Raw genomic sequence first — 25,805 nt, forward strand, 5'->3', positions numbered from 1 at the left:
ACACACACACACACACACACACACACACACACACACACACACACACACACCAAAGCCAGAGTTTACCTTTGGTTTTGCAATGAGATAGATTTTTCATTAACACATCTCTGTCTGACTTCAGACTAAGTCCATTAATCTTTATGTACAGAACTTTGCAGAAAAAGCAGGCTGGGAGCCTGCATGCATACACGTCCCAGCCCCAAAAGGTATTCTCTGAAGTGAATATTTATTTCATTTCCTCTAAATAGCAGGAGGGATCTTGCATCTCTGCCATGCCTCTGTTGCCAGAAATAGCAATGTCAGGAGCAGCCCTCTCTGATGTAAACCAACTCCTCATGGAGGAGGGGCGGGCAGGTACAGCTAGACCATTCTATCAGCCTGACCATCCCACAGCGCTAAATTGATGCCAGCTGTCCATTACTGTCTACATTCCTTAGGTCTCTGGAACCTGCTCCTGACAAGAATAACAAACCTTCACCATCAGCTTCCAGATGATAGCAGAGGTGAGGCCTTCAGGGCTAAAAAGCAGAAAACCACCAGCTTCCCCATCACAGCTACTGTCTCTCATGGAAAGGAGGGGGGTATTTCAGAGGCCGGTGAGTGTCTTTTAGATAAGAGATGAATGAATTTTCTGATTCATGTCCTGAAAGAAAAATGCATTTTTATTTTCTTCATTTCTCCTAGTTTTACATTTGGAAATGGATGCTGTCATGTTACAAGAATCAACAGCAGGTCTGGAAATGAACCAAGGCCCTTTAATCCAGTCTTGCTTTAAAATGCAAGTGGTTTTCAATCAAACATTCCAAAATATGCAAATGATCACCTGCAGCACAAATTTTCAGGGAGCTGTAAACACTTAACCAAAAATGTGATCAAATTTTTCTCAAAAGTCTCTATGCACAAAAGTCACTCCATATCTCAGCTTCCTCTTGTCTCACAACTCCCCAGCCCCTCCGTTGTACTCTCCTCTCCTCAGAAGCTTCATCTCCCAAGTAGGCTGCGCCACATGTGCCCTGTGTTGGGCCAGGGGGCAAGCCAGGTTACCACCCTCCACTGTGCACAGACCTGACCAAGTGGCCAGCAGAAGTAGGCAGGTAAAGAGAGCATTTTAGACAAAGCCTCCAACACAAAAAGTCACGGACCAATTCAGAGTCCAGGGGTCCAATCCCTCTCTTTGATGCTGCAGACCTGTACCTTACTGTCCAGTCAGGTTAGCACTTAATTGCTTTAAACTACCCTCAATGGATACAGGTAGCATTAGAAATTGTCAGTTATCCAGAACACTGCCTAAATAATCTCTACTATTCCCTAGAGAATAGTAATAGAGAAAGAGGCTTCTAAGATACGCAAGCGTGACCAGCTATACCAAAGACTCTTTCGTGATAAACAGCAACTGGTCTGGAAGCTGCCATCTCATTTTAGTTAATTGCAAACCTATTTGTTTCTGGAAAAAACAGAACAAAACAAAACAGAGAACCTGAGGCAGTTTATCATGCCTCTCACTGAGGAATGTGGTAGCTCCAGTGGGGAAATAGAGGGCAGTTTCTACTTGGATGAAAGGGACAGGCTGATCAATGCTTCATCCTCCTTAATGGGGTCCTACCCTCTGTAGCAGCTTGGCCGGGCTCTCCATAGGGGACAGACGCCCAGGAGATCACCAGAGATCCAGAATCAGAGACTGTGACATCTCTTCCGGAAGCCAATTATCCCATGTTTATGTCAGTCCCAGAAGGGCCTTAGGACAAGTCACCTCAAGGTTCAGGGCCTCAGTTTCCCCATCTGTAAAGAGAGAGGTCCAGACTGGAACAGCAGCAGTTTCCAGCCACACATCACAATCCCTCGCGGTAATTCTGTGACTTAAGTAGGCTCAGATGTGGGTGGGCATCGGGACCTTTAAAACTAAGGGCTGAGATTTACTGATCAAATAGAGGCCCTTCCCGCCTAAAGGAAACAAAAGCCTTCCTAAGCCTCAAACGCAAGGGAAATCATCTGCACTCCTCCCCACTTAGGGTGGTGGATGGAGAGGAAAAAGGTGAGCTCATCACAGCGTTAGGCAAGTCTGTCAGAGAAAGGGGCATCTCCAGCCAGCCCCATCCTGAGAACACCTGATAAACACTGATGTTGCAGCCTGCTTGAATGTTCTAGGAAGTTTCCAGTCAGTTCTAAAATTTGGACACTGTATTTGGGATTTAGATGTTCTTCCCTCTTGCTGCCTGAAACATGAGTCTCACAATAAAGTATCTTTAATGAAAATTTTGTGGTTATTTAAGTCTTTAGCTAACAAATGAGACTCCTTGTCATTTGTTTTCTTTTAAAACAAAGAACTGGCTAAAACATTCGTTCATTCCCTCATTTTTAGTCTATTATAGACCACAGAAAAGTACAAAACAAATTCTAAGAAATGAACAATTAACATAACAAAAAGTGAAAAGAATTATAATACCAAGATGCCAAAAATACTGATTACATTTAAATTACTATTTGCTCTTTCATCTGGAAAACATATTCTCCATTGGAAAGTACCCAGTGTAACAGCTGCATTGCTTTTTCAACTTTCACAAACACTCTCAAAGTTAGCCAAACTCTGTGTTGGCTGCTGTCCAGGGTTTTATTGTTATGTACTTTTAGTTCATAGTGAGAAATGTGGGCTAAGGAAAAGAGAAGGTGAAGGAACAACAGGGCTTCATAATCATGTGCAGATGTGAATGTTTCCGAAGGTTTATCTGCCAGAAAATGCCCCATATTACTTCTATTACCTGTAGCCTTTATTAGTTTAATTAGATAATTACAAATGTTGTGTTTTTAGGACATCATTTAGAGACTTAACTTTAAACAATTTTTCTTCTGTCAGTGGCTGACATTTTAATACTTTTCATATGTAAAGCAAACCGGTCCATTCTCTTCCCCTCCCTCCACTTTTTAGCAAGTGCTGAAAGCGAATCGAGAGGCAAACCAACAGTCAACCTGCCTTCATATGTCCACTTGTTGTCAAATCAATTATGGTTCAAAAGCCTCTCACTTTTAGTAGTTTATAAATGTTGGGACTTTATATTATTATTTTTTTAAGTTTATACAAACCAATGTAGTGACAATGACATGGTCCAGCAGAGACTTTTCAATCTCATGAACCGGTTAAGTTAAACAACCAACCAAAAAAAATGGAGCAACCAACAAGGGTTTTGACTTTTATTTCGTTAAGGATAAAAATTAAAACAAACCCCAAACTACTAAATCATATTGCCACTATCTTATAAATAAGATCCCAAATAGGAGAAGGATCATCATCTGAGAATTGAGACATCAATCCTTTACATAAGAGAACACACAGTAACCTCACATCCAGGTTCATGAAGCAGGAAATGAGCGGCTCAAGTCACACCTGGCCCCACAAGTGCAATGGGAAGCATGAGTCAGCAGTAAGAAGATGAGAGCTGAAAGCCCAACTCGCCAGCCAGGAGCAGGCACAGCCGCTGCAAGTTTCTGAGTCTACACCGAAACATTTACTCACCCTACACTTCTATAGTCCTATCCCAATCTAAAGTTCCATATCCATCAGATGAGAATACTCTGCTAGAACATTACCTATTTCATTAGGATGAGGAATAAAAACAAGGTCTCTTTTGTCCCACAATGTTTATCTCCAGCACCCAGCATAGCACTTGGCAAAAAGTAAGCACTCATCTCCATAGTATTTAAAGGGTTTTAAGAAAATTGCACTGATCATTGATGCTTGGGAGCTTCTTGAAAGAAAATACAATGTGGATCGGGCTTTAATTTTTAACTTTATAGAGGTATGTATATTTGCATCATTTAACACATACATAGCTCTGTGTGCCGGCCTAAGCCTCAAATAACCTTTATGAGGTAGGGACTATTATCTTTTGTATTTTATGGATGAGAAAATTATGGCACAGGTCAAAGGTCAAAGCTAGTGGAGTTGGGATTTGAACCCAAGTAGTCCAGATTGTGAGTCTACTATCCTATGCCATCCAGTATGGTTGCAACAAGCCACATGTGGCTATTTAAATTTAAATAAAATTAAATAAAATTTAAAATTCAACTCCTCAGTCCTAGCCATATGCACATGTGGATCATGGCTACAGTATTGAACAGCACAAACAGAGAATACTTTCATCACTGCAGAAAGCCCCAATGGAGGCACCAATCTATGCTCTTAGGCAAAATTCTATTGCTGCCTCCTTGATTTGGGTTTACCTCCAGACCTAAGGTCCCATCTCCAGGCCTAACCTAACCTAATAAAACAACACAAAGGGTTTTTCCAATAGGGACTCTAACACCTTCTCTTTAAGCAAAAATACATAAAAGCAAGTTGACAGCAGCATGACTCTTGACGAATGTCTTCAACAAGAAAGCCAACCAGAAACTCTTTTTTTTTTTCCCTTGTTATTCTCAACTCTTCTCTTGGCAGGATGTTTGCAGAATGGTCTCTGGCTGTAAACTCACTGGCACACACTTGCACCTGTCCTGCTGTGAAAGACTGAAACCCTGTATTTATGGATTTTGTAGCAGAGTTCAGCCAGAGGGTAGCCATTCCCAAAATTCAGTTCTCAAAATATTTACAGATATTTTTCAAAATGAACCACAGAAGGTTCTTTCTGTAACATAAGAAAGTTCTTGATATCAAGGCAGCCTTTAAGTTCTATGTCTTGGGGAAGGATTCATGGTGAGCTGCCATGAAGGTGGGGGGGTTGGGTGGGGAGGTGTTACGATTTCTGCCAATTCCCGAAATAGTTACACTTTTAAGAAAAAGGCAGTTGTGAAAGTTCAATCACCCTAAGAACAGTAACACTGAATCCTTGTTCAATACAAGATCCGAATCCACAAGGACTTGAGGGAAGATGAAACCCTGGAAAGGTAAATTCCGGTAGGACAAAAGTCAAGTCCTAGCACCAACAGCCATAACAATAAAGAGGTAAAGAGGAAAACTTATAGGGTGGAGCGAGTCTCACGGGAAGAGGAAAGGTACTCAAGTGGGCTTACACGCGGGCTGGAGAAACCAAACAAATTCATAGCTCTGCTATGGCTGGACTTCCCAGTTGTAAAATTCTGCTTCTGCATCTGTTAAATGAAAGATATTCATCATTCCTCTTCCTTCTTCTCCTACTTATTTTCAGAAAACCCTAGAGGGTTCCCCACAGAAACTTCAGGGGTTCCTTGAAAGGACATGCATTCTCTGGGTCAAAAGAGGACTAGTTTCTCCGGCACTACAGAAAACAGAGGAAGCCAGGTATGCTGGCTCCTCATGGAGAGCCAAATACCCACAACCAAGAGCTCAAAGTGGACACAGATGTTGGATCCTCATGTTCCACACTATATGTTTACCCCTATTTACTATTTCCTCAGCACCTATTTCTGTAAACACATGCCCAAATCATCATCTCCAATAGCTGAGCAATTTTCTACAGTATGGATATGCTATAATCTATTTAACCAAGTCCCTATAAGACACAACTTAGAGGACAACTATGCTCAGTATTTTTTTTTTTTTATATAAATGTGGTAATATCATTGTAACCTTGCCCATTATTTTCTTAGGATAAATTTCTAGAAAAGCAATCTATTGCCCTACAGAAAGGCACTTTCCCACCAGGATTATTATACAAGAGGGCCTGTTTCCCCTCTCCCCTGATCAGCCTCCTCAAGTGTTATGGTTAAGTGATCTTAACCATAATACTATAAATTAGTATTGCAGTATTATTTTAATTTGCATGTCTGTGCGCACGAATGACGTGACACTGAGTATGTTTTCATAATCTAAATGAATCACTTATTTGGGTAAGCTACTAGCCTCTCTGTGCTTCAGTTAATTTATCTGTAAAACAGAAATAATGATTGAACCTATATTCCATAGAACTGTTTTGAGAATCAAAGGAAATAATGCACATAAAATATTTACAATACATGGAACATTTAAAAAAGTTAACTATTACTGTTATTTATACTTTTTAACTTATTTCTGGTATTTATTACTTTTTAACTTATTTCTGATAAGGAAGAAATCTTCCTTTGAAACAACAGAATTCACATCAGTGGCTGCTTTTTGCGAACAGCACAGATGAAATAATTATCACTGGATAACAAAGAACCACTGTATGTACCCATGTGTAATTCTAGAAATGGACCTCCCTCCCCTTCATTTGGTTTTAACATCCAGTAGACCAAGGCTATTTTTCTGTAACGTTAAAAAAAAAATACATGTTTGAATAAAATTTTAATAAACTACGGATTCTTTATTTTCCTTTTTAAATAAAATCCTCATGTTCTCAGAATTTAAAAAATGTTTTAACAACAACAACAAAATTCCCAAAAAGAGCTTGGTTAAATAAATAATGATACACACACACACAAACACACACACACATATATATACACAGACACACACATACACATATATACACACATGCTCACATACATAAAAAATATGTAGACTTTCAAGCCTAAAATAAAAACAATGATATTTTATAGATATATGTAAAATATGGGACAATTATCAGATGAAATAGCAGGTAACAAAATGAGTATGTTATGATTCTTTTTTTTTTTTTTTTTTTTTGAAAACATACCTTTAGCTGGAAGAGTATACACCAAAATGTTAAAAGTTAGCACTGGCTGGTGGTATGAAAAGCAATTTAATTTTTCTCATTTTTCTTTAAAAAAAAAAACCTATTTTTCTTAGTTCCTACAAAGAACACTTTGATTTTTGAAATGAAAAATTTTCAGTATTTGTACAGGTGGGATTCCAATGTGGTATGCAGTTTCTTGGACAGAGCAGAGCCTGGCAAGATAGTCCCCTCTTGGATAACAAGGTTCTCTGGCAGGAACATTTTTTGGACTGGGGAGTAGCATCTCCTATGGGTTCCTTGAGCTCTGAACCTGATATTATTGCCTCATTTTCCCAGATATGGGCAAGGGCTTTGAGCTGATTTTGTCTTTCCCCCTACTTACCAGCTATCAGTGATGCTCCAGGGCTTTCAACACTGGTCAAACTCTCCGATAAGCACACAAGGCCTCTGCTTTCCCCCAGTCTCATCCCCTGGAATGACCACATATACCTTCATTCCAGACATTCCCAGATTCAGATGTAACACCCCTCTCTCCTAATCAGCTCAAGATCACCTCCTGCAGGTGTCTTCATTGTACCCCTATGCCCATATCTAGCACAGCATTCTGTACCCCAGACTACAATGCTGGCCCATTCTTGCCCACGTTCTTGACTTTGAGTGGGTTGGGAGGGATGCAAGAGTGGTAGAACCAGTAGGCAGGAGGAGAGGGGACTTACTGAGGTATAGTTGACATGTAAGAAATACAATGAGTGCTTGCTTTGGCAGCACATATACTAAAATTAGAACGATACAGAGAAGATTAGCATGGCCCCTGTGCAAGGATGCCATGCAAATTCATGAAGCGTTCCATATTTTTCCCTCTTACACTGTTGGTGGGAATGCAAATTGGTGCAGCCACTCTGGAAAACAGTGTGGAGGTTCCTCAGAAAATTAAAAATAGACCTACCCTATGACCCAGCAATAGCACTGCTAGGAATTTACCCAAGGGATACAGGAGTACTGATGCATAGGGGCACTTGTACCCCAATGTTTATAGCAGCACTCTCAACAATAGCCAAATTATGGAAAGAGCCTAAATGTCCATCAACTGATGAATGGATAAAGAAATTGTGGTTTATATACACAATGGAGTACTACAGGGCAATGAGAAAGAACGAAATATGGCCCTTTGTAGCAACGTGGATGGAACTGGAGAGTGTGATGCTAAGTGAAATAAGCCATACAGAGAAAGACAGATACCATATGGTTTCACTCTTATGTGGATCCTGAGAAACTTAACAGAAACCCATGGGGGAGGGGAAGGAAAAAAAAAAAAGAGGTTAGAGTGGGAGACAGCCAAAGCATAAAAGACTCTTAAAAACTGAGAACAAACTGAGGGTTGATGGGGGGTGGGAGGGAGGGGAGGGTGGGTGATGGGTATTGAGGAGGGCACCTTTTGGGATGAGCACTGGGTGTTGTATGGCAACCAATTTGACAATAAATTTCATATACTGAAAAAAAAAAGAAATACAATGAACGGCACATATATAAATTACACAGTTTGAGAAGTTTCGGCATATGTATACACCTGTGAAGCCATCACCACAATCAATGAGCACATCCATCGCTCCAAAAAGTTTCCTCATACCCCGCTGTAGTCCATCCTCTTGTCCCACCTCCATGTATTCACACCCCCCCCACCCCCCAGACAACCACACATCTGCTTTCTGTCACTATAGATTAGTTTACATATTCTCTAATAATGGGATCACACAGTATGAAATTTTTCTGTCTGTCTTCTTCATAATTACTTTGAGATTCAGCCCTGTTGTTATACACAGCAATACTTTTTTTTTTTTTTTTTTTTTTTTTTTTTATAGCTGGGTAGTATTCCATTGTACAGATACAACACAGTTCATTTACACATTCACCTGTGATGGATATTTGAGCTGTTTCTGGTTTGGGGCTACTACAAATAAAGCTGCTACGAACATTTGTATACAAGTTTTTGTGTCGATACGTGCTTTCATGTCTCTTGGGTAAATGTCTTAGGAGTGGAACACCTCGGTCATATCACAGGTCATAGTGTAAGTTTTTTAAGAAACTGAATCTTGGAGTATTCTAATTTAATTAAAAAAACAAAACAAAACAAAAGACAATGAGCAGACAAGTACCCAAATGCACTAGGGGAATATCCTTTTAAAAGAAAGATAATAAATCCCTTTTATAAGGGATGAGTCATTTTATAATGTGAATAATCATTCTCTGTAACTTTTAAAATTCAGTCTTCACATTTGAAGTATTTTTTTTTAACTTCAAATGAGTCATGCCTATATCAATTACAGTTATACAAAAATTCACACTCTATCCACTGCCCAATTCCCCTACATTGAGCCTCATTCTTTTCAGGATTTGGATGGCACCATTTAATTGCTTCTTTCTCTGTAATTCTCTACAGTGGTGTTGCGAGAAAGAGCATGACACTGTGATTCTATCAGTCTTGAAGAAGGACCCTTTCTTTTTATATGTTCCGAGAAAAGACAGTAACCCACTCATGTGACTTTGGGGAAGTTATGCTAACTTTCTGTGCCTTTGACAGTCACCCAGTTCTACTGGCATTCAAAATTAGATGTGAGAGTTAAGGGCCTCTTGTTTAAACGACTATTCTGCAGTAAATACAACTTGAGCTAAAAATAGAAAAAGCAATTCTACATGGAAACATTCTTAGTCTAGGACCCTCCCCCCAACTTAAACCTATTTAAATTCAGAACAGATAGAAGCATACATTTGTAGAATACAAAAATAAGAGTAATCTGGAACACAGAGGAAATTGTAAGAAAACTGCTCCTTGGTTCTATCCAAACTTCAAAAGATTGGGTTTTCACTGGTAAACACTGTATTCAATATTCTGTGGATGCTTTACACTACACAACAATTTTCTAAACAGATTTAAAATTTTTTTTTTTCAACGTTTATTTATTTTTGGGATAGAGAGACAGAGCATGAACGGGGGAGGGGCAGAGAGAGAGGGAGACACAGAATCAGAAACAGGCTCCAGGCTCTGAGCCATCAGCCCAGAGCCTAACGCGGGGCTCGAACTCACGGACCGCGAGATGGTGACCTGGCTGAAGTCGGACGCTTAACCGACTGCGCCACCCAGGCGCCCCTAGATTTAAAGGACTCTAAGTATAAAAGCATAATAGAGCTAAACAGTCTGACAACTTTTATTATTTCTATTAACCCTTCTGCTCTAGTTTATACAAACCAATAAATCTCATTCTCATTCCAGATGAAAAGAAAGGAAATTCTACACAGCAGTCAAGTACATTTCTATTGCAGGCTGGGAGTATCTTTGCTTGAGACCTAACACGCATGCCCATGATTCCTCAGCACAAAGACCACTATGATTTTACATAAATGTTACAGAAGCAGGGGAGAGCCTGGGTGGCTCAGTCAGTTAAGCATCCTACTCTTGATTTCGCTCAGGTCATGATCTTGTGGTTGGTGAGATCAAGCCCTGTGTCAGGCTCTGTGCTGCTTGGGATTTTCTCTCTCTCTCTCTTTCTCTCTCTCTCTCAAGCCCTGTGTCAGGGTCTGCACTGCTTGGGATTTTCTCTTTCTCTCTCTCTCTCTCCCTCCCTCCCTCTCAAAATAAATAAATGAACATTTTTTTTAATGTTAGGGAAACAAACCGTTCAAGTAACAAAACCCAAATCAAGCTTGCTTAAGCTTGAAGCTATCTGTCATAGGAAGAAGTCAAACAGACACCTGCAAGGAGGTCCTGGGAACACATAACCTTAGAACAGGTGTTAAATAAAACTCCTTAGATCTAGGCATTCCCCTCTTAGAAATCTTCAGAAAAACGAGAATTCAGATAAAAGTTTGAATTCAGTAATGCCATCACAGGGCTTTTTATAGCAGCAAAAAAGGTGAAGACAACCTAAATGCCCAGTAATAAGAGTACTTTACATAGCCATGGGTACTTTACATAGCCATGAAAAAAAATGTTCAAAAAAAATTTTTTTAAATGGACACAACTCATGACATAACAAAGGGAACACAATTATATAAAAACAAAAGTATAATTATGTGGTTGTATGTATGTGAGCAAGTATGAATAAACAAGACCAGGAAGAAGGACATTTATCAAAATGTTAACAGGGGATAGAATAGCATCAGGATCACAGGAAAATTCTTAAATGTATTACTTTCCTAATCATAATTTTTTTCTTTAATTATGTATTTCTCAAAACAAATATTTTACAGGGTTGTTGGGTTTTTTTTAAGCCCTTAAAGTACCACATTATTTCTCTGGAAACAGAATCTAAGAACTTAACTATGGTCACCAGCAATATGGAATGCCTGTTTCTTTAAGGGTCTATAAGCAAAGACTCTAATAAGACAATTTGGATTTAGAAAAGAGAAAAATCAGAAGTCAGCTACTTAAAAATGATTCTTCAAACCAGAGAAGTTTCAAGAAAATTACTTTAAATGGTACATGGCTATAAGACACTTAAAATATGATATTTAAAATTTTACTTTCCATGAGATTCCTCAGGTACATATTTACTCTAAAAGACTATTCTCACAGGGGCACATGGGTGACTCGGTCAGTTAAGTGTCTGCTGATTTTGGTTCAGGTCATGATCTCACGACTTTGAGACTGAGCTCAGAGTTGGTCTCAGCACTAAGCATGGAACCTCCTTAAGATTCTCTCCTTTTGCTCCTCCCCCACTAACATGCTCTTTTACTCTCTCAGTAAATTTTAAAAAATTAAAAAGTTAAAAATTATTCTTACATAATATGATCAACAATTTCCGATCAGTTCTTCATCAAGAATGTTAACCACCACAGGAGCGCCTGGGTGGCTCAGTCGGATAAGCGTCTGACTTTGGCTCGGGTCATGATCTCACGGTTTGTGAGTTTGAGCCCCGCGTTGGGCTCTGTGCTGACAGCTCAGAGCCTGGAGCCTGCTTCGGATTCTGTGTCTCCCTCTCTCTCTCTGCTCCTCCCCCACTATGCTCTGTCTCTCTGTGTCTCAAAAATAAATAAACATTAAAAAAAAACAATTAAAAAAAAAAGAATGTTGACCACCACAATAGTTCAAATCATAATATCTACAATTTTCTAATTGTAATCAGAAAATATTTGAAAACTACAAAGAATTGTTAATAATGTGGACAATCTTTAACCACTGAATATAGATTTGGAGACTCTTCATAATGTATGACTACGTGAAGGTAAAACCTCACAGTGACAGACACGATGCCTTGGGGATTCAGTTTTTGCTGTCAGTCAGGTTTATTATTAACAGTTTCTCTGGACCCCCCCTAAATATTATGAGCTATCACCCTGACTTTGGTAAAGTCCCTCAGTGTTTCTTGATAGAATTATGGCCTACTCTGCCATTGTGCCCTACAAAAATTTATTCTCTTCCATCCTGGAATTCAAGTGAGCTTTGAAAAATACACAGACTTGCCTAAAATCTTTCAAAGCCTCCCCTTTCATCTTTGAGGTAAAACCTCATTTCAATGTATGTAAGACCTCTTTCATCTTGCTTCAACCACATTCAACACAGTCCCTCCACGCCAGCCATAGCAGAACACTTCCCCAACGCACACTATCTTCTTTCTCAATGGCTGTGTGCATGCTGTTCCCTCGGGTGGGACTTCTCCACCCCCTAATATTTCCAGCTAACACCATTCATTCTTCCAGAGTCATCTCAGGTCATCATCCTTCAGAAAGCTGTCCCTATCCCCTCATATCTGTCACCTACCTAAATAAGACATGTCAATTCTATGTCCACAGTTATACCAATGACAAGGACTCGTCACTGGTTCCCTATTTCCTCCTCTGAACACTTGTCCCATGAGGGCAGAACTGGTGCCAGCACAGAGCCCAGCAATGGGAAGTATTCAACATTCCAACTGAAGCTCCACGCCCATCTAGGCTGCGGAAGCAACCTTATAAACATATCCACTACTGAGGGAAAACTAAGATGTAGCAGATTAATGAGAGAATTCAGTTATTTTAAAGTGCTTATTCCCAATCAGAAATTTCTGGAAAACTGACTTTTGAAAGAAGTTTCTTGCCACCACTTCAGTAATTTCAAGATTGTTCAGATGTCCTACCTAGTTTCCCTTTTACGTGGCGCTACCTGACTTAAGAGCACGACCAGAGAAGACCCTTTAAATATTTTGGGAATTAAAAGATCTGTTTAGAAAATGTCTGAAAGTTGTTTTCTGTTCTCTGCATCATCAACCAGAAAAGTTAAACAGATTCTTGGGATGGCTCTGTGAGATCAGAATGGATGATGAATGCTAAAGCGTTCCTTGTATTCATACAGAAACACAGTGAGGATTAAAACTATTTCAGGCTCAAAGAATAGATCATAGGTCCTCTCTTTGATCCAGAAAAATCCAACTGATTCAAAACCACAGAGAAAAGATCATTTCAAAGTAAAGAACATTTTCTATAAATAATCCACATACTCAGTAATATTTTGCAAAACATGCCCACTTAGGGATTTCTGTATGCATGCTCTTTGCAAAAGCTCTTCATCATTTGAAACATATCAGCTCTCAACTCAGAATTATAACTGTAAAAATCAGTAACTTACATCTCTATATTGCCATGTATTTTTCCAAGTACTTTCGATTACATCATTTTATTTGATCCCACTTTTGGCACTCATTCCATTTCTAGAAAAATGGATTATTACCTTAGCATCTGATGCTAAAGATGTAAGACGGTAACAAATAATACAAAGGCGTAAGGGTAATAATATTCTTAATTTTTGCCAGTGGAATTAAATACTGTACACAAGTGTGTTTGTTCATGATTAGTGTCTTTACAAATGAGTCCTTTGTAAGATTAATAACTTCATTAAAATTGAAAGTAGGAAAATAATTCACAGAAAGTGTGAAAAATTCTGTTATTTTCCCCCTATACAAAATGTACCATCTGGAGTTATTCTGTAGCCAAAAATATAACAAGAGATAGGACTTTTTTTTTTAATGGTGAGGGAAAGGAGGAAACTATAAATCACAAAGAAGCCACTAGGATGAGATAATGCACAACACTGAAATCTGAGGAAGAGGGTCCCAAGAGATCATCCACACACTCACACTCAGCTTGTGTAACCATGCAGGACATGTGACATGCCACCTTTTATAATGAAGCAAGAAACAGCACTCTGGGATGAGAAGAGGAACAGAATTCAACACACTGCCAAAAATAAACAATAAAATGAAAAGAAGTAGATTTCGGAAAGAAGGCAGATTCTAGAAAGAGGGTTTGCCTGAAGAAAGCATCATTTAGAAAATCTACATCCTTCGGCATACTACATTTTGCCTCTACCGTTTTCTCTTTTCCTTAACCCTACCGTACTTGGATTTTATGTGACATGTCTGAATAAAAATGATCTAGTCTGATCCCATTCTCTTAACCTCCATCTGCCCTCCCTCCAGAACATGGGAACCCACAATGGAAATTTCACTGGAAATATGAGCTAGCACCACCCTTCTCTCCCACATCTGAGAGTTCAGCTGAGACGGCAAACAACTGGGGAAGGTATTTCTTCAACAGAAGGGATTTTTTGCCTCTCACCTAGTTTTACCCCACATTCTCAGGCTTTAGTCCCTTAAAGGGCATTCTTCAGCTCTGCAGAAAATAAAGCTTAATTCTCTCCTTCCTGGCCCTGGACTCCTCAGAGTTCACATTTTCCTGCCCTTCACCCTTACCACACCCCGGCAGGCCAGCCTGCTTTAAACAGGGCCTTTCAGCAAGATGCGACACATAATCCATCTCACCAACTGCTGCAAGACTTCTGGTGCCAAAAGGCCATTGAGAAAAAGGCTGCTAAAAACGTATGTGGTAATTCGGTACTGGCAGGTCCTGCTGGATTAGCTCTATTCCAAGTCTGTCTTTCCTGTGTCAGAACTCTCCAATGTTCATGGCTTCTCCCTGTTTTGCTGACATCCTACAGAGAGAGCCTGAATCTAAACTTTCTGCCATGTTGGAAACATTCTATATCTTCACTGTCCAAAACAGTAGCCATGAGACTTATGTGGCTATTGAGCACTTGAAATGTGGCCAGTGTGACTGAGGAACTGAATTTTTAGTTTTAGTTACCTTTAATTAATGTAAATGTAAGTTGCCACATAAGGCTCATGGCTACCCTGCTGGACAGCATACACTAGAGTCATAATTCTGAGAGCAAAGAGTAATATGCAAACTGGGCTGTATGTTTCAATCACCTGGAGAGCTATTAAAAGTCCCAGTGCTCATTTTACCACCAGATGATTAAAGCAAATTTTGTTGGGATGGGACCCAGACATCTGCATTTTTAAAGGCTCCTCAGGTGATGTCAATGTGCTGACAAGAAGGAGTATCACTGCTCTAAAATGCGAAAATTTCTACCATTAATAGCCAATCCTCATCCAACAAAACATTGACAAACACTAAGCTATGTAAACAATTGGGTCAAATATTCTCCCCATCGTGCAAATCAATCCCAAGACATGAGGACAAATTTAGAAGAATTCCTTCAAGAGCAAAACCATGTCCAAAAGGAATGGGCCGCTAAAGAAAGCAAGGAGTAGAAAAGGAAAGAGCTCAAAAAGGAAAGTAAAACAAGGAAGGAAAAGAGTTTTTCAAAATAACTATCAGCATCCAGAGCCTGGCTAGCCTGTGTCTTTACATACAAGTAATTTATTTTCTGGAAAGGCACCAATTAGCAACAAAATGCACCTCCAAATCTAGCACTTTGAATAAACAGCTCTAAGTGGATTATTTTTCCTTGGCTAACTCACCCACATACTATCTGCGTCTGACAGCAAGCTCTTGCCACTGTTGGTTTTTCTTCAAAGAGTAACCTGACACTTGTGCCTTTTCATGGAGCACATGAAACTTTTTAAATGGCAGTAATTAAAAAGCCAGTATCACTCCAAAACCCATGTCTTCTGGCTCGCTCTTCTCGGGTGGGCACAATGTCAACCTTCACTTGCCATTACTAATTTCATCAAGTGTATCATTAACCTGGTGCAGCTCTGTTTCTGAGGCTTGACTTAACAGAGGCATTATACCCAGAGTATAAAAAAATGCAAACAGTCACTCAAGTTCCCACAGCCTCTAATCTTCCAATCAGCATTTCCCAAAGGCACACAGTGCCCTTCAGGTGGAATGCTGACAGAGTTCCAAGGCTGATGCAAAAAATTCACCAGCATTTTCTAGGCAGCAGTACTGAAAGTCAAAAACAGGAAGAGGCGATTTTAATGGGAAGAATATTTGAAGGTCACTCTTAATGACAGTAAGTTGTTCCCTCTACTGAGAGGTGAAATATAAATAATCCAAAATTACATCTTCCCCCACTTTCCCTGATTACTACTAACATAATTCAGTCATAAAACTGAGAACTTGAGTTGACCAAGGCTTCAACAATTCACCTTACCCAACGGCCTCCCCTCCAAGGAGAAAGGGCTGGCTTAAGTCCATCCACATTCACAGCCAAGAAGTTCTCACAGAGCAAATGTAATCCCTGCTGCTGTGGCAAACCAGATGATATTCCTTTTCATCTTAGCGTTGGTGGGTACCCAGCAGCAGCTCCTTATAACAACTTCTCAACTGTCCATTCCAATGGAGAGTAAAACACATGTGCGTTTTTATATTATAGTTCACACAAAGTTTACAGTAGCAACTGGACTATACTTTTGTATATATATCTGAATGCGAGGTAGACTGAATAGGGTAAAAAGGCTCTTTATATAACTAGATGGCCAGATAAACAAAGAAAGACAAACTGAAGATGAATTTCAGATAAAAAATTAATTTTTGGTAGAAGTAACCCCCAAATATTGCATAAGGCGTATTTATACTAAAAAAGATGTGCTGTTTATCTGGAATTCAAACTTAACTGGGCATTCTGGTTTCTTTGTTTTTCCCAAATCTATCAACCCGACACATCACTGTGCTGGGAAAATCCAGCTTGAGAGAGTCAAGGAAGAGACCTAGTTTTGGCATCCCCGCCCCCCCATCAACTATCCAACCATTCCTATTTCTCAGGGCCAACTATAAAAACTGTGTCCCTAGTGTGAACACTAATTTGCCACCACCTGATAAACATGTGTCCCAATGCCTTTCCTTCTCTGGACCACAGATGCTAATTATATAACTAAGTGCATATACCTGGGTATTTGGCACAGTAACAGTAAATTTTAGTTTCAGGGCCTTTATCTGAGGAAAGGCCTCAGATAAATCAAGTAAATTAAGTTTGAGATGGTGCCATAAATAGAAGTAGTCATTAGTAAATGTTATTATTCCATCAATAAAATTAAAAGCAAAATTTTCTATGGAGAAATAATATGAAGATACCAGAAAGTAAACTGAATATGTAAGTGGTTGTCATGTGAATTAAGTATCCTAAATAATAGTTTTTTTAATAGATGACTTTAGTGAACAGTTATTATGTGCCAAGCAACATTCAAAACACTTCACATGTTCTATTGGACTTAATCTGATTCCCCCAAGAAGTGAGAACTATCATCACTCCCATTTTACAGCATGAAGAAACTGAGACACAAAGATGGAATAATTTGATAAGCCTAGGATGACCATATTACCTGGTTTGCCTCAGACAATCCGAGTTTATGCATGCTGTCCTGACACAGTTGTTAAGAGGGCCCCCTTTCACTCTCATAAACTACCCAGTTTAGACAATAAATTACCTGGTCACTTACCAAAGACCCACACTCAATAACCAGCAGAGGCAGGCTTCCATCAGGTAGTGTGGCTCCAGAAACAGAACTCAACTACTGTAAGATACCCTCCCAAGTCTTACCTTCCACAGAAGACTGGGATGATGGGATTTATTCTTTTTACTTTCACCCCATCATACCCCAGATTTCCTGCATGCTGACAAATCCATGTGGGTAGAACTGGTAAGACCATGTTTTTCAGAACTGTCCTTTATCCCCCTTTAAATCATTGATAAAATACAACACAAACCCACTGTGGGCACTGAGAATTCCTGTCAGCCTCTACTCACATCCCTGGGTCTGAAAATTTTTAAAGGTATTCAGCTTATCCGAGCAATATTTAACCAAATCCTTTTCTACTTTACAATGACCTTCACCTTCTTCCAGACTAGCCTGAGCTGCCAGGACACAGGTGTTTGCTATTTCTATTAAGACAAAGGTGGGTATGCTGTATGTGCCGACTTTTAGTTTCATACACAATGGGCTTTCTTTTTTTCCCTAATTCAAAAGCAAACAACTCTCTCATTTTTTTTTTAATCTATGGGAAAACACTATCTATTTTCCCAATAAATATTTCCCATTAAACATTAATGCTAGTTTGACAGAGTGAAAACAGCAAACATGAGCATTAACTTGTAGCCTCACCATGTATGTATAGTTTTAAAATGGCCCAAGTAAGTAGTGGTGGCAATTTCAGCCCTTACCAACAGGTTGTGTGGCTTTACCTGGCCTCTCTGAGCTGGTCTCCTTCTTTCCCCAAAAGGCATGGACTACTAAAATCCATAGGGTCCTGCCCAGCTCTAAAGCTTCTAATTCTATGTATTCTCTACAATCTTTCTGACCATGAGCTGCAGCCTGCAATGGGAAAACATTACTCTACCACAAAATTTCCTAACAGCTGGCTTCCTAGCAGGTCCACAAGATCCACGATGGGGCCACATTACTATTCCCTGAAGGAAATGAACAATCCTCCCTCCAAAGCAGACCTACACCAAGGCTACCTTTACTGAAATTTAACATAAGATCTGAGGTCTTCAAACACAGGGAAGACCTGCCACAGGCAAGGGTCCCGTGAGTAGGCTTGGGAGCAGCCCTGTGGTAAAGAGGGATGGCTCTCATGTTTGTGACACTCCTCGGATATATTAAGTTTGACTTCTGTCAGCCCTAGGCCATGTGAAAAATGCTTTTTAATGTTTTTGTGATGGGTCATGAATGCTTTTTCAACAGTGATACTAAAATCAACAAAAAGGATAATGGAACCATGGCTCTAAAGAAGATTTTCCCTGCCTCAAATCGTCCCCAGTCACCTTCAAAAGGCAGGTTTACTACTGGCCAGGTCCTGATTATAATGGCAGTGGTAAAGGGGCTGGATGGGCAGCAGGGTGCTACTGAGTTAGCTGAAAGATTTAGAAGCATGTTTCCCATCAGGAAACAATTGCCCTGGGCAATTTTTCACTCACAAAGGAAAAAAACAAAGAAAAGACAAAATGAAAACTCAATTCTCAGCCTGGATTTCATACAATTTCTAATAAAAACTGAATTCATCAATTAAAAAAAAAAAGACAGAAAGAAAACAAAAAAGCCATAAACTCAAAGGTCTGGAGAGTTGGTCATTATTAAGTTTTACTCATGCATAGTCATGAAACAGGAAGAGCACCTCCTTACCTAAAGTTTTATTACATGAAGTTTACAGCCACATTTAAGTGAAAGCTTCCATATACTGAGATTTGTTACATATGCAGGCATAAAATCCCTGGCAACAAATATCGTGTTTAAATCCAAAGCCTTTTGGTAGAGAAATACGCAATACCTCTCAAAAAAAGTTGTCTCTCTGTTTACCAGAGCTCTCATTTCAGTAGTGTCAAAACTTCTAGAAAATTTATTATGGAAACTCAGAGGGAACCCACAAAAAGTGTTGAAGCCAATAAAAAAAATTCTATGCGTTTGGGTCATTTGTTCAAACCAACTTAATCTTTTCTAACAACTAAGATGTGTGGTCACGGTTTGTTTACCTTTCTCTTTCCAATGGTAGGCTTGGAACACAACAGCAACTAAATGAAGAAAAAATCATATGGATTCAACACAGGCATATAACCAATAATGACGAAATTTTTAAAAAAGACTGTTTTAAAAAACTGAGGGCCTGCAATTTGATTCATAATAGAAATCAGACTCTTCAAGTAAGCAACTCTTCTAACAATAAAAACAAAGCTTCTTCCTAGTCTATGTAATAATTAAAATGAAACTCTAGTTTTTGCTCTGTGTTTCATACTAGACTAGTGTACCCCAAGTACATTTTATGAAACCTTAAGCCTAAGAGAGACTATAAAAAAAAAAAAAAGAATTCCAAGGTCAGGTAAATTTGGGAAACACCATATATTTATTTCTCTCCCTCTCCCTCAGAATACGTATTAGCTTATAAAAGTTCTAACCTATTACATTTTACTTAGCCTAGCATTCTCTTCATAAATAATACATGTTAACATACTGCAAAGCTAGTGCTTCAAAGAACTTGATGGACAATGTAAAGGACCTACACTGTTATCTAGGTTTGGTCAAAAACTTCTAATCATCACACATACCCAGTCTCTTCTCTTTCTGGTCATATGGATGGATTACATTTGCCTGCTCCCCTTGCAGTTGGGCAAGGTCATGTGACTAGTTCTGGCCAAGGGCTTTTCTATGACCTATCAGCCAGGGTTCTTGAGCTAGAAAATGTGAGGCAGAGCCCCCTGCCATCTTATGATGGACATGTAACATGAATCAGAAATACACTTTTATGGCTTTGAGCCACTGAGATTTTGGAGATGTTTGTTACTACACACCAAGCCTAAACTGCTTGATACACTATGGAAGGGAAATGTCTTAAATAGAGCTATATAAATTGACTAGAAGTGACAAAATAAATACACAGATGTATGAGAAGAACGGGCGGATAGACAGCAGAATAAGCTTATAAAAATGAATCTTTATGAAAGCCACTTTGGTCTACTGAATCTTACATTAAGCAATGAAGATGAAGGAGTTAAAACTAAACAACATGGTACGGACGAATTTGAAGTGACCAAATTTAGTTTGTTTGTTGACAAGGGTGGGGAGTGAAGGTGGGCAGTAAGGGACATAGAATCACTTACTGAATGCCAGAAATGTGTACAGACTGACACAGTGGTAGTTGGTAGATGATAACTACCATCATCTGGCATCATCCTTGGCATCATCTCCCCTTCACATGATACAACCAAAACTCTATTACATAATTTGTCTAAGATCATATTGCTAACAAATGGAACTCATGTAACTACATGTTCCATTCTTTTTACTATACCATTCATCTGAATAAGCAGAAAAATCTAAGTCATGAGATTAAAAAAAAAAAAGTTTGGAGTTTTATTGCCGAGGCACTTTATAAGAATGTGAAAGTACTGTAGAATCAAACTCTGGCCAAATGGTATGTCCTGAGCTTTCAAAGAATAAACAGGATGTTCTTATAATTAACATACTAACTGTTTACAAGGCATGACATGCACTTTTGAAAAAAAGTTTATTTTTTCAAATTATAAAAGTAAGACATGCTTATTGGTGAACATTGGAAAATACAGAAAAGCACTGAAAAGAAAACAAAAGTCACAATCCCACCACACTTTACAAAAACTTAAAATGTGGAGTATTTCCTTCTGTGTGTGTGTGTGTGTGTGTGTGTGTGTGTCTGTTGTTCTACATAGTTGAGATCATATCATTTTTTTGTTTTTTTATTTAACTTTATTTTTTATTTTTTAAAATTTACATCCAAATTAGTTAGTATATAGTGAAGCAATGATTTCAGTAGATTCCTTAATGCCCCTTACCCATTTAGCCCATCCCCCTTCCCACAACCCCTCCAGCAACCCTCAGTTTCTTCTCCATATTTATGAGTCTCTTTTGTTTTGTCCCCCTCCCTGTTTTTATATTATTTTTTTTCCTTTCTCTTATGTTCATCTGTTTTGTCTCCTAAAGTCCTCATATGAGTGAAATCATATGATTTTTGTCTTTCTCTCATTTCACTTAGCATAATACCCTCCAGTTCCATCCACGTAGTTGCAAATGGCAAGAGATCATATCATTTATATAAATTTGTGTTTTGCTTTTATTCCTTTATATTAAAAAGCTCTGTTATTAGAATGTCTTCAATAATATTTTTATCAATATAATAACTAATAATTATATATTTGCCACTATTAGACTAATCTCATTATTTATATCCACTTACTTAATCCTCACAAGAACCCTCAAGGTCTGTATCATCATTGCCCCCATCTTACAGATGAGGAAACACAAGTACAGTAGGGTTAATGACATGCCCAACGTCACAAAGTGAGTCCATGGTAGATCTGGGATTCAGACCCAGGCAGCCCCTGGGTTGGCACTTTTTTTTTTTTTTTTTTTTTTCAACGTTTATTTATTTTTAGGACAGAGAGAGACAGAGCATGAACGGGGGAGGGGCAGAGAGAGAGGGAGACACAGAATCGGAAACAGACTCCAGGCTCCGAGCCATCAGCCCAGAGCCTGACGCGGGGCTCGAACTCACGGACCGCGAGATCGTGACCTGGCTGAAGCCGGTCGCTTAACCGACTGAGCCACCCAGGCGCCCCTGGGTTGGCACTTTTAACCACTACATTGTAGTGCCTTCATAATACTTCTTCCACTAACTTACCAATGATGAGTATTTGGTTCATTACCATTTTTTCCCTATAATAATAATGTTACAACAGACATTGTCATGGGCATTTAAAGCACTATTTTATCTAAGCCTATTCAGACAGCAACTCTTACCATTCCAGCAAGTTGAATTTATTTTCAGCTAGCTGACAACAGCTGTAGAAACATCTAAGATGGCTAGCATTTCATAAACCAACTCACTACTCCATCTACGCCTGGTATGAACTTCCATGTGGTCCTCACCTGTCCACTCCACTGCCATCTGCAGCAGATTTCTGTAATGTTTCCATCTGCCTTCACACTGCACAAAGAGCCAGCTAAAACCCTGTGTCTGTTCTGTGCATCCCCTAACATTTATAAGCAAATTCCGTAAATTTTTGCCTGGAATATTTTGAATGCTAAATATTTGTTCCCAGTCTTATGAGCTTGTGCCAATACAAGGAATAGAAACCCAGAGAGATGACATCCAGTACGCAAGTGTAAATTTAAAATGAAGAATTTTCTAATTGAGACAATAACCTAGGAAAAGGATATCAAATATTTTACTTTTTATCTTCTTATAGGGAATGATTGAAGGCTCTTGCAAGATTAAATGATCTGAGTTGAAAACCATCCAAAATAGTTTTGCAAGCAGATCAGATAATGGTGTGTTAAGTAAAAAGAAAACTGGTGGCTGTAGCTCATAGTTCACATCTTCTGAACTCGATTTACCAATCTGCTTATCCAAGAGTATGTTTAAAAAACAAGGAATGTGTAAAAGACAAAAACATAAAACAACTTAGAAATCACAGGCTCAATAAATACATTTTCCAACATATCAACAATAACATACAGAGAACTCATTTGCCATCTAAAAATGAAAAGATCAGCACAGCTAAAGAAGATGTATCCATGCATTTTCCACAGAACATTTTTCCATGTGGTAAAAACGCAAAATTTTTTTTTTACATATTCTAAAAACATACATAGAAAGATAACCTCAATTCTATTGACCAAAGCCCTGATAAGTATAAAATAAAAATCTCTGTATAAAGGCACTTACATAAGAGCCAGAAATAATGCTTCTATACGAGAAGAGGCCCTCTGAAATATGTGTACGATACTGAAAATGACAAAGCAAAATTCATGACTTCTAAATCTAACCACAGCAATACATAAGAAACAAAGCCATGGTGCAAAGTACTCTAAAAAGCTCTAAAATTACTGCAATTAGTCTAAGTCCAAATTTCTAATGGACTTTAGAGGATAATTAAAATATGTTAGTAACATCTTTCAAGAAATTCTTAACAGAAATTTGGTTTGTATTTAAGCCCTTCAAGATGAAGTTCACTGTTTTTTTTGTCTGTTTGTTTGTTTTTAATGTTTGTTTATTTTGAGAGAGAGAGAGCACAAGGAGGGGAGGGACAAAAACAGAGGAAGAGAGAAAAATCCCAAGCCAGCTTGAGCTTGACATGGGGTTTGATTTCATGACCCTGGGATCATGACCTGAGCCGAAATTCAGAGTGGGACGCTTACCCGACTGAGCCACTCAGGTGCCCCTCACTGTTTTCATATTATATTTAACATCCAAGTCCTCTCTGTTCTTATTTTATTTCCTCTCAATAATCTAAATGTTCCTTTTTTTAAAATGTCATCTTCACAGTACCCAAGCTAGTAAGTTGACCGTATTATCCCCACAGGCAGCCTCCACCACCACTAAGCCTCATCCTCTGCAGGTGATGATCATGTCACCATTGGGCTCAAACCTGTACAGGACTCCTCCGAAAGACTGCACACCCCAGTCCTCCTTAGTTTACCATCCTGACTTTGAAAAACAAGCCTATTTTTTTTTTTAAATTGAGAGACCAGAATTAGAAAGTAAATCAATTACAAACAAGAATCAAGTGCTGCAGATAAATGGCAAAAACTTAATACAAACCCAAAAAAGCAATAAACAAAGAAAAAAAACATTCTGCAGGACAGTAACCAATGCCCTTTACTATCCTTCTACAATGTTTTAGTGTTCACACATCAACAATTCATATCCACATATATTTTATGACATAAAATATAGGGCTTTAGTTTTTATCCTTTAGGGCCCAAATTTCTATTTAAACCATGGAGACTACATATTTTGCAGTGAGAGGGATGAGTGGGGCAGAGGAACCTCAATGTGAAGTTTGGGATAAGGCCTTACTAATTAGTCCCGATAAAACTACCCAAGATAATATGTTACACAGAAGAATTTTCCTATATACAGGCACAAGATTTTTTTAAGACTGTTGGAACAAAAAGATAAATAATAGTAAACCTTACTAAACTAAAGAGGATAGCAACCATTTCTATTTCTTGGGAATATGTTTACAGGAGTGATTTTGCTCAAGTGAAATGACAAGTTTCAAGATATTTTGTGAACGGTCGCTATTTTAAGGCAGGCCAAGGCCGCATTAGTGCTTGTCATACAGCTTGCTCCCAATCTCCTGGCAGTTCTCCAACACATTCCAACTTCTGATGCACAGCCTTGTTGGAATCACATCCCACTTATCTCTAAAGATACACTAAGTAAAATGTGGCCACATTACACAACCAACCTGCCATTTATTCCCATCAGATCACTTTGCACAATGTCTGACTAAAAAAAAAACAAACAAACAAAAAAAATCAGACCACCATCTGTGTGGATACCGTTTAGTCCAAATGATCCAATGTACAGTTGGTTCCCAAAATAAATATTAGAATACTGATCAAACTGGGGGGGGGGGGGGGGGAAATGCTGTACTTCACTGCCCAAAAGAAGGCTGAGTACTCCTCAACTAACGAAGGAGAACGGATATAGAGAGGGAAAAGCAAGATTAAATCTTAAAAAACAAACACCTTAATTACAGATGCTAAAACCCTAGTAATGTTCTCACTGTCTACATTTTGAAGCAGATTATTAATCAGGATATATTTTAAAGGATTATATCAGTATTTGATAAGTCCCATTACTTCCTTTAAAAAAACAGTGTAACCTAGTAATACATCCTCTCAGTCAACATACTCTCTAATTGTTAATATTTGGCCAAAAAAAAAAAAAAAAAAAAAAAGTCCTCTTCAAAAACAAACCGGAATGGTTAACCACATGCTGCTACATTCCATTCTTGCTTTAAAAAAATATATTTAATTAGCACATTTGAGCCTCATACTCTGCACAGCTGCACAACATTCCAGAGATAGACCAGCCATCAAGGTACTCTTTACATTAAATATCTATTACTTTAAAAGTTGAGAAGACTGAGAACCAGTTTTCAAATATGACCCACTAAAGATATATTTATTGCACCTGAACAAAAGTTTTCTTTAACAAGAGTGTAGCCCAACAAAAATGCACACTTAGGAATAAAATATTCATGTAAATATACACTAACAAAATAATTCCTCAGAGCTGGAAATATATATATAAATAAATACTAAACTGACAGATAAGAATAGTCTTATGCAGGAATAAAACAATAAATTAACCTGCTCTCTAATTTTTTTTTTTTAATGTTTATTTAGTTTTCAGAGAGAGAAATACAGAGCGTGAGCAGGGGAGGACAGAGAGAGAGGGAGACACAGAATCCAAGGCAGGCTCCAGGCTCTGAGCTGTCAGTGCAGAACCCCACACAGGGCTCAAACACAAACCGCGAGATCATGACCAGAGCCGAAGTCGGACACTTAACCAACTGAGCCACCCGGGTACCCCAAATTAACCTGCTCTCTAATTAAACTTTCACCCTTTATGAATTGAACAAGATTCTTAGAACTAAATGAAAGCTGGTATTCTTAAAGTCAG

General features: G+C 38.6%; 1 protein-coding gene and 1 non-coding gene across 3 annotated transcripts in view; one reads left to right on the forward strand and one right to left on the reverse strand.

Moving 5' to 3' along the window:
* The window catches only part of SPTBN1 (spectrin beta, non-erythrocytic 1), a 199,741-nt gene that overhangs the window by 160,607 nt on the left and 13,329 nt on the right, over positions 1-25,805 (reverse strand). The window lies entirely within an intron of this gene.
* On the forward strand, positions 7,334-7,440 carry LOC121016499 (U6 spliceosomal RNA). The gene has a single exon (XR_005784314.1). It is a non-coding gene; the product is annotated as a U6 spliceosomal RNA (small nuclear RNA).

Source organism: Herpailurus yagouaroundi, unplaced genomic scaffold, assembly GCF_014898765.1.
Source record: "Herpailurus yagouaroundi ecotype Mexico unplaced genomic scaffold, PumYag 210, whole genome shotgun sequence".
In the NCBI taxonomy this organism is placed as follows: Eukaryota; Metazoa; Chordata; class Mammalia; order Carnivora; family Felidae; genus Herpailurus; species Herpailurus yagouaroundi.